Here is a 14,076-nt window from a genome sequence, read left to right on the forward strand (position 1 = left end):
CAGCCCTCAGCCCGCCTGGGAAAGGGGCCCCATCCACCGCCACCCATCCCCCAGTTCCCCATCCCAGCCCAAGACCTGGCCTCAATTGGGCAATTGTGGCCTGCCAGCTGGTGGGAGGAACCTCAGGAAGTTGGCTGGCCAGGTGAGGTTGGCTGTGGGAACACACTGACCACCAGGGGGCAGCTCCTGCATTGAGCATCTGCCCCCTGGTGGTCAGTGCACATCATAGCGACTGGTCATTTCGGTTGTTCTGGTCATTCGGTTGTAATGGTCACTTAGGCTTTTATATATATAGGTTATTCTGAGAATTAGTTTACAAGTTATGCCAAAATGGCCAGGGCACAAAAATGGTTAAGAATTCTGCTCTAGCCAATCGGTGTGGCTCTGTGATTGAGTATTGACCTATGAACCAGGAGGTCACAGTTCAATTCCAGGTCAGGGCATATGCCTGGGTTTAGGGCTGGATCCCTAGTGTGAAGTGTGCAGGAGGCAGCCAGTGATTCTCTCTCATCATTGATGTTTCTATCTCTCTCTCTCTCCCTCTCTTTTCCTCTCTGAAATCAATAAAATATATATATATATATATAAAAGAACTCTGCTCTGTAGCATAAACCCAGCATAACCATCATGGGGAATACCCTGGCTTAACAACTGGCTGCTTTCGGTGTCGCATGGAGTATTGCAGTGACCCCAGGAATGGAGAAGGCTCTAAGTGCTAGAACAAGATAATTGTTAGATACTTCAAGCACGTCCAACCCTGCGCTTCTCAATCAGAAGAGGGAGCTACCCTCCTCCGCCCAGCCCCAACCTCCTCCAGGTCCCAGAATAACTGCCCAACCCTCCTGCCTATTTTCCTCCCTCTTCAATTTTAATGAAAGCATCTCTTCTGGCAGCAATTCCAGGGCGACCCCAGTGCTCTGGGGAGTTGGGCCTGTGTTAGCAGGCCACAGGGGTGGATTGGCGCCAAGACTTTTGTGATTCTCTCCACCCTCATTTTCTTGTGAAAACACAGCCCAGGACGACTATGCTGCAGGGTTGATCAACTTCCCTATATGTTTGCTTTGCCGGAAACTTAAGTTGTCCTTTTATGTGTCATTTTCTCTACTTTTTTTTTAATCCTTTCTTTTCCAGCAGGCGGATTCTAGTCACACCTATACAGGTGGCACCAGGTGTGCACATATTTTTCTGATAGTTACAATGCATCATAGATCCTTTCTGAGAAATGAAAGATGGAAAAAAAACTTAGTGGTGTTAGATTACTTTATATGTTCTAACTAGAGGCCCGATGCACAAAAATTAGTGCAAGAGTAGGCCTTCCTTCCCCCAGCTGCTGGCACCGGCTTCCTTCTGGCACCCGGGACCCAGGCTGCTTCCCTCCTCCTGCTGCTGGCAAGCACCCAGAACCTGAGCTGGCTTCCCTCAGGCCACCCGCAGGCACCCAGGACCCGGCTGGCTTGCCTCAGGCCGCCCTCAGGGACCCAGGACCCAGACTGGCTTGCCTCAGGCCGCCTGCAGGCACCCACGACCCAGACTGGCTTGCCTTGGGCTCTGGCTTAATCAGGAAGGACATCCGTAATGATGTCCAGAAGATGTCTGGTCTAATTAGCACATTACCCTTTTATTATTATAGATACTATGCCTGCTTTTATTCTCCTCTATTTTTCATTGGTTGCATTTCATAGCTTCATCTAGGTTTTCTTGTTTGGTCTTTTTTTCTTTTTTTTTCAGTCTGAATATCTCTTACCTGAGTTTGTTATCCTAACTGATCATTGTATACATATACTTTTTGGTTTCTTTTCCAAGTCTCTCTGTGGAGCGAGGATCACCACGGCGTGGCATCAGTGTCTAAAGGCCTCAGAATGTGTAACCTACATTGCAAAAAAGATGAAAACCTATGATACTATAATCTCATGTAAACTAGCTTCTCTAAAGCTCCTTCATCAAATATCGGGACAGGTCCATTCTGAAGTTTAATATATTGGAAATATTTAAATTGTGACAATTCTGTTTGCATGAGAGTGTTTAAGTCTTCCTTTTACCCAGGTAAAACACAGAGGTCGTGTTTATGAACCCGGTTGCTGAGTGTGACAGGCAAGCTTTGACATTGATTGCCCTGCTGGGCAGAGGACCAATGAGCTGCCAGATGATGGAAGCACAAAAGACTAGCTATGTGCTTTGGCTCTCAGTGGAAGTCCATGGTCACTTCTTGTAATTCCAGTGTTTTTCACATTCTGCACAATCCTCATTAATCAGATGACTCCAGCTATTAGGCCAAATTTTCCTGGAAGGAAATGAAATAAAATCAACCCTTGATTCTTTTCTGATGATCAGGGTCACGGCTTCTTTCATGAAGAGCAATAACCAAAATAGAACTTGTTTGGCTTCATCATGCAATGTGTGAGTGTTTAGAACAGATTTGCCCTCCTAATTGCTTTGGTCTGGCAAATTTTAAAAGGAACTTGCTCTGTGTGGATGGCTGTGTGAGATGGTCCAGAACCAGGTCAGGTGGTGGACTCGAAGAGCAGTCTGGACACAACTTCTGTGGTGCATTGATTGCCAGGGAGCTCCCGTGGCTAAATGGGAGGCCAGAAGACTGGGATTAGGAATATAGATCTGTCTTTGTTTCCTGCGGCTGCCATAACAAGATGCCATAAACAACAGAAATTTATTCCCTGATAGTTCTGGGGACTAGAAGTCTGAAGTCAGAGCATCTGCAGCACAGTCTGTTCCTTCTGGGAGCTGAGAGGCAGAGTCTGTTCCAGGCCTTTCTCCCAGCGTCTGGTGGCCTCAGGCACTTCTTGGCTGGGTGATGTGTTCTCCCAGTGTCTTCGCATCATTTCCCTCTGTACATGTCTGTTTTTGCTCTGTGTCCAAATTTCCCCTTTTTTATAAGGACACAGTCATATTGGATTAGGGCCCAGCTAATGACCTCATCTGAAAGACCCCATTTCCAAATAAGGTGACATTCATAGTCACAGAGGGCTCAGATTTCACTATTAATATCAATTTAATTCATAATAATAATAATAATATCTATCTTGAAAAATCACCAGAGAGGATCATATGTATTAGTGAAATGTATACAAATCACATAACATGCCTTCAGTGAATGTATTTCTTATAGATGTCTTATTTAGATGATAGGATGGCATAAGTAATGTACTGTGAATATTCCTTTTCTGTGAATTATGAAGGCTTTTCAAGTAGTCCTATTTTTTCCAGGGACCATGGCTCTTTATTCTTTCCTCATAGACCTCCTTGGCATTTTACCAATTTTCATTGTTTCTCCTTCATTTATAAACACCAGACTTTTCGTCTTTTATGTTGGATAAGCAAATATCTCTAGGTTGGGGGTCAAGGATCTCTTTTATAAACAGCATGTTTGTCTGGGGCCTGTTATTTGGTAAATTCAATTCAATTTCATTCATTCCAGATATTCAAAGTCTATACCACTGGTTCATATTTTTCGCTGTCCAGAACAGCAACCTTCACAGTGGTTAGTTGTGTTCTCTTAGAGTAGCAGACGATTGTTATCAAATATAAAATTAAATACCCGTCACAACTCCCCTCATCCTTTCTTTCAAGAAAACCTCAAAAAACCTTGGGTGACAAGAGGGCTCTGTGGAATGGCTGGAAAAACACTGACCCAGGGGGAAAAAAAGTATAACAAGTCACATTTTTTCCATTACTTAAGGGAAATTGTGGTGTTAATTTTTTTTCTTAATCTTTGGGCTAAGTGTAAATATGTGACTCACCCAAACTAGCTCATTCTTAGGCCATAAATATTAGGAGTGATGACTTACGAGGAGGTCATGGTGATGTGTGGAGAGTAAATGCTTGTCTGCACACATTAATTTAACAACAAAATACCATTTTCCTGAGAAGCATAACATTAAAAGTAGAGAATTCAATATAAGTAAAAAGCAGTGCCATTTTTAAAGAAAAGTTATTATGACAAAAGAATCTCTTTTTCGTCAAATAGTAATGTAATTGTATTAGGCTTTAATACCTAAGAACATGTGTACTAGGTCTGGTTTTAATAAAATAAAGTTCTATTAAATTTCAAATACTATGTGAAAATTAACTTTAAAATATATATTTGTTCATAGCAAATTTCTATTCCTAGTACATGGAAAACCACAAGGAGGCCTTCCAGCTGGACTGGGTTCCTCCCTTCAAGTTACCGCTGTTCCACATCACTCCTGGGCACGGCTATGAGACTCGAAGTCTCAGGGCACAGATGGGTGGTGCCATGCATTCTCTGTTCTTAGAACAAACCCTTATGATGTCCAGGATCAGGCGGGACAAGGTGAGGGCCTCGGTCTCCAAGAGGTGGCTTGCTTCAGTCTACTCTGTTAAAGGAAAAAAAACTGTGGGTAACAGATTCAGAAAATATGAAAACCCACATATTCCAATATGTGGGACAGAATATTACTTGATCTTGAAAGCAAGTGAATTGGTGCAGTTAGAAGTTTTCCAAACCAGTGTGGGACAACTAGAAATCTATATATATAAAAGGCTAATATGCTAAGTGTCCCTCCAACCATCTGACTGGTCGCTATGATGTGCAATGACCACCGGGGGGCAGACACTATACACAGGAGCTGCCGGGACATGCATTTTACAAAGAAACAGCACCACGGACCTGGCACCAACAAAGCAACACTCGGCTTCCCCCAAGTGGGACACAGGCCCCACCATCACCCCAGAGCAACAGCCCACCAAATCGCAGCCAATACTGCCGAGACCCCATGGCACAAAATGCAGCCCAGAGCCCAGCCCAGAAACAGTGGCTGTGGGCGCCAGATAATAACGTCACGTAGCAATGCTTGGCTTCCTCTCCGTAGCAACTAGCCTCCGTGGAGTTTTTTCAGCCCAAGAACATGACTTGCTTTATAGCCAGGTGCAAAAATTTTACACTTAAACAAAATGTCTGTGAAGTGTTTTCCCGTGCCTCATCTCATTTGATCCTCACAGCAGTCCTGTAGTAGGTAGATAGGAGATTCGGTAGAATCCTAATTTCTTTTCATTAGCCAGAAAACAGAGATTTAGAAAGTTTAGAAACTTGACCCAACTGAAAAGAAGTAAGAAATGGTGGACCTTGAAAATGACTTCAGGTTTTCTCACTGCACAGAATATAGTCAAACACTGCTGCAGTTAAATATTTTACTCTTTGTTCTCGCCTTGTGATCCACAATAATAATCTGCTTCATGTTGATATTTACTGCTCTGTTGCTGACAATTACCTGAAAGAGAAGTTGGGGTGCTTCACTGGGCTGGAAAAAGTTTAGCTAAATCAGAAAGCAGGTCTAATTAAGCAAGTTTATCTATATATATAAGGCTCTCGCTGGTGCCAATCGCACGTGTGTGTTTCCATCTGTCATTGTCGATCGTGAATTTGGTTGACACTTCTATTATAGAGAAAGGCCGAATAGCGATATTAAAATATTTCTTCTAATTAATTTCCTTTCAATGTGCACAAATTCGTGCACCAGACCTCTGGTGTTAAAAGCATTCCTTCTCCATAGTAATGATATTTCTACTTCTGTGACTTTGCTCATGCTGGCTTCTGCTGTCCTTCTGTGCCTTCCTCAGATGGCTTTCCACGATGGCTGTGGCCGATATTGTCACCTCTGAACAATAGTATTTAGAAGTGAAAAACAAAATAGCACCGACCTGCTATGTTTTATAGTTTCTGGACTATTTCACGTGCCTCGTCGTTATTTCAGAGCCACTTATTTATCTCCAGCCTACAGGCAAGAAGGTGGTCTTGTCATTCATGTATACCATCATCATGACAAGGTCAGTTCTTAGCACATGGGAAACATGCAACATTGTAAAATAACACTTTTACAATCAAATGGTTACAGGAATTTGAGGCAGCCTTAACAGTATATATAACACATTGAGCCCTTCATAAGGAGGACAAACTGACCTGATTTATGCAGGAAAAACAAACACTATGAAAGTGGAATTATAATGACCTCATCACATTAGCCTTCTCTACTTAGGGGCAGGGGGAGGTAAAAGGTAAAAGGGATATTGAACTTTTCCTGAGGAAGTTTTGTACATAGTACTGGTAGCGCCCTCTAGTGGATGGTCACAATTCTCTTGCACCACTCAATTCCTGGACATTCCATTTCACCTGAAGGATTTGTACCTTTTGCTACCACTTAGTACTTTTTTCCCCATCTCAGGATTAATAAGGTTTTCCTTCAAAGCTACTTAGGATGCTAAAATCTACAGAAATCACTGGTGTGTAGTTTGTCAGAAATATCTAATGTAAGTTCCACTGACAGGAAAATCAGTTTTTACCATTGCCCTTTGAAGTCATCCGGTTGCCAATGTGGGTGCAATCTAACTGTTGCGTGCAAACACTTGGCTTGGGTGTGTTTATGTAAATGATTCAAAGCTGTGGATGGTGTCTGGCAAGCTACTTCTAAGAAACAAAGGAGAAATAAGCATGTTTTCCATTTAAAAGACATGTGGTTTTTATTTCTGTACAGAGATTGATTTTTGTTTTCACTTGATTTTCTTTTTCAAGTCAGTTTTCCACTGTGAAATAAAGCATGTTCATTATAGAAAATGTTGGAAATACTGAGGGAAAATAATCACCCATAGTTCCACCAAAGCCAAGACTAGTTTTGGATACAGCCTAACAAGGTAGACTGTTTTCCTGGAGTATATTCTATGGGCGCAGGCACTAATTGGACCAAGGCTGAGCTTGTCACTTACCTTTCATGCAGCTGTTGTCTCCACTTATAAAGTGCAATGATAATATTGCATTTATGTATTTCATTTCCTATCCCAAATTAGGTATGGTGATTGCATACTAATAGTAGCAGCCATTCAGCACAGAATTTCAAAGCCTACCTCTAGAGTTACCATTTGCCTCCTGCAGAACAGCAATTTAGCCCACACTCAATTCTTCCCTATAACCTCCTACATCTCTGCCAGCGTTTGTGCTTGTAATAGTAATACCTACCATTTATTAGGTCCTTATTACACAAGGTAATGCAGCTGTTAAATATGTAGCCTGCTAGGATTTTAATTCTGGCTTTCCTCCCCTCATAGCAGCATTATCTTGGATGCATAATTTAAAGTCTATGCTACAGTTTCCTCTATTGTCAAATAAAGGCCTCACCTACAAGGAGAAAAATTAAGTCCCTAGAACAGAACTGGGTACATTGGACAGACTCTATAAATGTTAGCTGTTATTATTAATATATTATGATGACATGTTAGACATTATACTAAGTTCTTGATATTTATTATGCCATTTAACTGTCATAACAATCCTGTAAGTTGGATATTCTTATCCCTGTTTCAAATAAGGACGATGAAACAGTGATCCTCAATAACTTGTGCAAGTCATGTGGCAAATTAGCCCATAAAGCCTAAATCCTAGCCCAGATCTGACTGTCTATAGAGCTTGAAGTTCACCACCTACTGCTCAGTGTATTGGGTTGACTATTCATTTGTGGTTTCTTTATGTGAATTTTATTGAAGCATCAGACATATATAAAAATACACAAATCATACATTTATAGTAGACCAAGGACACACACAGATCCAAGGAGCATGGCATGAGGAGGAGTGCCTCTATCCTGGAAAGTACAATGCAGGCATCTCGGTCAACTCAGTCAGCTGGTAGCATCTCTTAGCAGCCATATGTCAAGAAAGGAGAATTCTGCCCAGCCGGTGTGGCTCAGTGGTTGAGCCTCGACCTATGAACCAGAAGGTCACTGGTTTGATTCCTGGTCCAGGCACATACCTGGGTTGTGGGCTCGATCCCCAGTAGGGGGCATGCATAAGGCAACCGATCAATGGTTCTCTTTCATCATTGATGTTTCTCTCTCTCCCTCTCCCTTCCTCTCTGAAATCAAAAACATATTATAAAAAAAAAAAAGAAGGCAAGAAGGATTCTAAGGCCCTGCTGTAAGCACAGAGGAAAGTATGCCATCATCAAATACTAATGTCAGCTACAGGCACAAAAGGAGGATAGTGAGAGTCTGTAGGCTGGTCCTAAAGATCATTTTTTTATATACACACACGTTATTTTAAATACTTTTCTATTACTCCAAATCTAGTATCAGAGTAATTGACATGTTGGCACAATCCAGTGTAGGCTAAATACTGACATAGGAATCATTGGGTCCATATTTTTTCTGCATTTGTCCAGTAGATATTTTTTGATAAATTACTAAAAGTAGAATTCCCTGTATTAGAATTAAATATCCTATACTCTCCTAGACAATGGCCTCTGCCACTTTGATGCGTAACACAGGTCACACTCTGCTGTGTACTGTTGTTATTTGTGAACATTTCCCTCCCCATCTGCACTGCAAAGACAGAGTTCTGTCTTATGCTTTTATAGTTCATCCCCTTCCCCGGCCAACAGTGCCTAGCATGGCATTTCCCTTTTACATAGTGGATATGAATATATGTCTTTTGCTTTAAGTCTAATGATACATTTTAATATTTTCTTAAGTGCTTAGAATTACGTGTCAGAATTCAGCTTATAGAAGGGAAGCCTGAGATGAAGTTATAGAAAAGCAGGTGAAAATGTTCTTGATTTTAAGAAAGAACAAATAAACACAGCCCTCTTTTTCTGAGTCACTGTTAGACACAACATTAACAGTTAGTGAATTTAATGGGATCGTTGCCCAAAAGGTGGATGCTCATGTAAAGACCAAAATTTCAGTTTTAAATAGACACATGCATATTGCAGTTGGAACATGTGAATATTTTTAAAAATCTCTGAATGCCTATGGAATAAGTCATTGAATGCAAGTGACCATCTCTAATGCACTTCCCATCCCCTCAGTGGCTCTGCCCTGGGCATCAGGGGCTCATGTACCACTTATCACACGCAATGCTCTTCCCTGACAATGAATACAGTTAGATTATTCCTGACCAAGTTTCTTGTGCTGACATGGATGGGAATCTGTTTCAGTGTCTTTAAGTTTGATTCTTGCGGCACTCAGCTCCACGTTCTTTCAGAAGCAGGAGGCTCACCAGAGCAGCCCATTCCTGGCATCTCCTTCCTCTGCTGTTCTTTGTCATTGTTTTTTCAGCTCTTTGTTCTTTCTTTGCCCCCTTCTTGTTTTACTGCAGTTAGCATTTCCAGGGGTCCTTCTGGGATCCCCAGAATCCCCATGATGGCCATTCTGCCTGGACTCCCGGGTGTCCTTTCACTTTACTACCCACAGTTCACTTGTAATTGGCTTTGAACGTACTTGTAACCTTCTCTTCTGGAAACATCTCCCTCTGGATCCCCTCGCCCCCTGCCCCGCCCCCCGGCCTCCGTTCACATGATCTAAGAATGTGTTGCACTCACGCCCTGAGCTGCAAGTCTGCTTGCAACTTTTGCAGCAATTCCTGGGATCTTGCTGACCACTCTCTCTGTGAAGCGCATCCCAGATCCAGACCCTGCTCCATTCTCCTCTGAGGGAGTCTTGCAAATCATGTTGGATGTGTGTCGTTTCTATTATCCATCTGGGTTCTAGATGTGCTCTTCGATCCCTGAAACGCGTTTTTCATCCTGTAGAAATTTAGAAGGATTCGTTCCAATTTTATAAACATACATCTTCCCAAATAGAAAGCAATTCAATGTCTCTCTTTTCTCATTCAGCATCTTAATATATGCATGCAACTTTCTAAGAATTAAAATATTGTCTCCAGTTAACCATTCTGGGGTGATATTTTGTTTGATGTTGAATGTTCATGCCATTTTGATAGCAGTGTCTGGGTCAGTGAGCACAATTTCCATACAGGGTCTACACGCACATTTATTTCAAAACAAAGTTGCCATTTCCTCATATTTTATCGGTACAAGAGGATGATAACTTATGCCCTCACTATCCTGGTAATGAATATTATCTGCATAATTATAGTTGTAAAATGATTCTTTCTTTCTTCCATCTTTGTTCAGATTATATCAGCCTGAATTAACTAAAGACCATTCCCTCACATATCCATCTCGTTTGACTTGTAAAGACCCAGTTTTAGTTAAACAATGTTGCAAAATGCTTTTTTTGCCTGAAGCAAATTTTACAATAGGACTAATATTCATTTTCAGGCCAATATTTTAATCTTTTTGATTTATAATATTAACTTAAGATCACATAATTTTATAAACTAAAACCAGAGTCTTTTTGGTCACCAGTATAATTACAACTCTCATCGGATGTTTACCAGGGAATAGTGAATTCATTCTGTTAAAATGAGATCTGGCATAAACCTTTACTCCAGGCTTAATGGAAGCAAACATATCCACTTTTCTTTCTTTTTTTCTTTTTTTGAGGGTTCACTAAATTAGATTTATAAGCTGGATACAATTAAAAGTTTTGGAATGCCAAGGAAAAGACAGATTTGAGGGAGATGTCGATTTTTCTTTTAAGAATTTTTGAATAAAACCCAAATAAAAAGAAAACTGAAGAGATGGGTTGTTCATGTAATATTTTGAGCTGCTTTGCTTACAGCTAATCTGCATGCTTTTGTACTGCTTGCCAAGCCAAGGCGAAGGCCAGATCGCTGAAGGTAAACAGGATTTGGGAGGCTGCTGGCTCAGGAATTCAAGGCTCAGCCTGCACTCTGCTCTTGACTTGCTGCTGTCAGTCCAAACGGGCCCATGCTCTGTGCTCCAGAGGAAGTGCTCCAGTCTACACACGCATCCTCAGCAGGGTAATATGATACCTGGTACGATGGGACAGCAGCCAGAACAGACTGCTCAAGCTGACGGACTTAGGTTTGATTTTCAGTAACACAGCAAGAACAGCTGTGAGAGCATAGGTAAATTACTAAAGCCACTTAAGCTTCAGATGCCTCATCCATGGAAAAGATAAAAATATCCCCTTTACCCTGCAAGGAGATTGTATGGAAAATAAATATAGGGTGATCATGTAATTTATCATCCAAACGAAAATACTTTTGAGAGTGAAAGGGGCATTATTAAAAAGTATGCCAAGACAATAGCAGTACAATAAGGCTATCCCAGAAAAGCCCAGAATGTAATATATACACTAATAATAGACAATTATGTAAATTGGCCATATTGTCATGATGCCCCACAGCCAGTCAGGAATGAGTATGCAAATTAACCCAACAAAGATGGTGGGCCTGTGAGCAGTGTGCACGCGCACAGGCGCTGAGCGACCAGGGGGCAAGGCGGGATGCAGGTGTTCTGTACCGCCCCAGCCGCTCCGGGCCTCTGGGCAGCATGGGAAGGTGGAAAGGCAGCTCTGGGCTGGAGCGAAGGCAGAAACGTGGCTCCGGCAGGAGCGAAGGTGGTGCTGGCAGCCAGGGGAAGGAAGGCCCGTTCTTGCACGAATCTTCGTGCATTGGGCCTCTAGTAATGTAATATAATGTAATGTAATGAAATGTAATATATTATACAGCAGTGGGCAAAAGCAGGTTTACAGTTGTGAGTACACAAAACACAGAATTTATTCTTATATTATTATTAATTATTGTACTATTTTCCATATTAATAACTGTAAGCCTACGTTTGCCCCACCCTGAATATTAAATATCCTATATAATAAAAGCCCAGCGACTGAAGGGTAGAACAACCAGAACTGGTCAACCAGTTGCTATGATGTGCACTTACCACCAGAGGGCAGATGCTCCCACAGTGGGAGCAGCGCTCGGCTGACCGGGATGAGTGGCTGCTCCCACAGGAGGCCGATCCCCGTAGGCCACACCCCCCACCGTGCATGAATCCTGAGCACCGGGCCTCTAGTAAAAGTATAATATAAAACACATAGAATTTTACCATAGTACAAGGAGTCTGGTACATTCAGCACCTGGTACCAGTTTCTTTACCCTTTAGTTTGGAACAATTAGAGTTTATAAAACACATATATATGAAATTTGATCATCACAGTAGCCTTGTGAGGTACATTTCCTTGTCGTCCTTTTATAAGTAAGGGCACTAGAGCTCAGGGAGCATCATTACCTTGCTTGAGATTCTAGGGAAAGTAACAGGGCTAGGATTCCAATTCAGTTCTTACCATTCCAAGTACAGGGTTATATTTGCCTGCATCACAGCTTTTCCCAAAGAGATTGTAGGCATGTTTTCTATGCAATTGTGAGTCTTATGTGGTTGGTAAACTTCTCTAAAACAACATAATATTAATGCTAAGTCTTATTTTGTGTTCTGACATGAAACTTAAAATAGTCCATTTTTATGTGAGTGTAGCCTGTAATTTTTTAGTGGAATAATGGTCGATTCAGCCACTGTAGGGTTTTACTGCCACCTCTTTACTCCCTGTTGTGAGATAAAACATAGGAGGGCTTACATCAAGCGCTGGAAGTTCTCCATGTGTCCCTCCACTGTGTACCATCCACTGATGAACCTGAGCACATCTGCTGTTGAAATCCCCTGTCAGAGTATAGGACATTCCTGCGCCCACTGGCTCTTGATGGCACAGCTGTGGCCAGCATTTGGATGTGCCAAGCATCTGGACAGTATCTCTCTGTCCTTTTTGAGATTTATCTGCCTGGTCATCTAATGAGCTGCCCTTCCTGTCCCTCCTTAGTCACGAGGCATTTGATGAGGGCTCTTGGGGCCAATTTAGGCTATGGAGGGGATGTCCTCCCATGTTCTAAATGTCCTAAACCTACCTAGGGATATCTCTGCCCCTTTCTTCTTCTCTAACCCCACATCACTGACTCAACCTAGGGAAGGGACATAGGTCCACAACAAAATTTCTATCACTTGCTTTTCTCTCCGACTGTCCTCTCTCTTCCTAGGCCAGAAAAAGTATTTATCTCAGGCATCTGAGGGTGGGAGTGTTTAAGGGTCAAGGGTAAGAAGGGCTTTCTGACTATAATCTAATCTTAAATCCAAGATACTGGCCTCTGGAATGCTAAAGTCCAGGGATAAATACCTGGTTTCTCTTTGTGTTTGTGCTCTGGCTTCCCTTCCCTTGGAGGGAGCGGAGGTCAAGGTTTAGTTTAAATAGGAAAAGAAAATGGGGGAAAGATCCAAGAGATTTCCTACTTTAAAAAAACACTTTTAAGTAAATGCTTCACCACATTATCCCCCACTTTCATTCCGTTCTGGTCTTGGTTCTATAGCATTGCACATTAAAACTAAATTTGCTGCACTACTAAATAGTCGCTGAATATACATCTCACTAAATTTGTGTGGTGCCATCAAACAAAATGATAGCTAATAAATGTTTAAGATGGGTACATTGCCAAGAACTGTTATGTTATTTAGACCCATTGGATAATAGCTTAAAAGCCTACATTTACTTCTTTTTTCCTCTTCTCTATATTCCCTTGAGCTCACTCCAATTAAGTTGTTATCCACACCAGCCCATAGCCAATGATTTCACATAGTTAAATCCAATTGTAAGTCCTCCTCTTACTTATTTGCAGTATTCAAAACAGTTGGTCAACCCTTTGTTCATGAAAAACTTTCTTTTTATAGCTTCTGGGATTCTAAACTCTCTTAGCTTTCTTCCTACTATATTTTCTGTCACCTTTTCTGATTTCCCCTGCATCATCCCAACTGTTAAAAGTTAGAGGTGCCCCAGTGTTCAGGCTGCTGCTATATCCATACTGTCTCCAGATGACCTCATCTAGCCTTGTGTCTTTAAATACAACCTTTATACTGAGATATTTGCAAATTTACATCTCTAGCCTGAATCTCTGCCCTCAACTCCAGGCTCTTACATCCCACTGCCTCTTAACATCTCCATGGCATGTCGAAATGATATCAGAGACTTCACTTGTTCAAAACTGACTCCTGACTTTTCCTCTAAAATCTTCTTTACCCTCAGCCTTTTCTCATCCCAGAAAATGGCACTTCATCCTTGCAATTTCCTCTTTTTCTCTCACATGCCACAGCCAATCCAGAAGCAAATCTATTTCCCATCACCTCCACTGCTGCTCCCTGGTCCAAGCTGCCATGATCTCAGTTATCACAGTAAGCTCCCCATTGCTCTCCTTACTACTTCCCTTGCCCTAATCCTGATAGTCTATTATCCATGCAGCGATAAGAATACGTTACTTCCTCGTGATGATCTGATGTGTCTCTGCCTCCACTCGATGTCCTTACACTCA

General features: G+C 41.8%; 1 protein-coding gene across 1 annotated transcript in view; it reads left to right on the forward strand.

Moving 5' to 3' along the window:
* The window catches only part of RERG (RAS like estrogen regulated growth inhibitor), a 103,378-nt gene that overhangs the window by 61,502 nt on the left and 27,800 nt on the right, over positions 1 to 14,076 (forward strand). The window lies entirely within an intron of this gene.

Source organism: Myotis nattereri, assembly GCF_964212035.1.
Source record: "Myotis nattereri genome assembly, chromosome: 2".
NCBI lineage: Eukaryota > Metazoa > Chordata > Mammalia > Chiroptera > Vespertilionidae > Myotis > Myotis nattereri.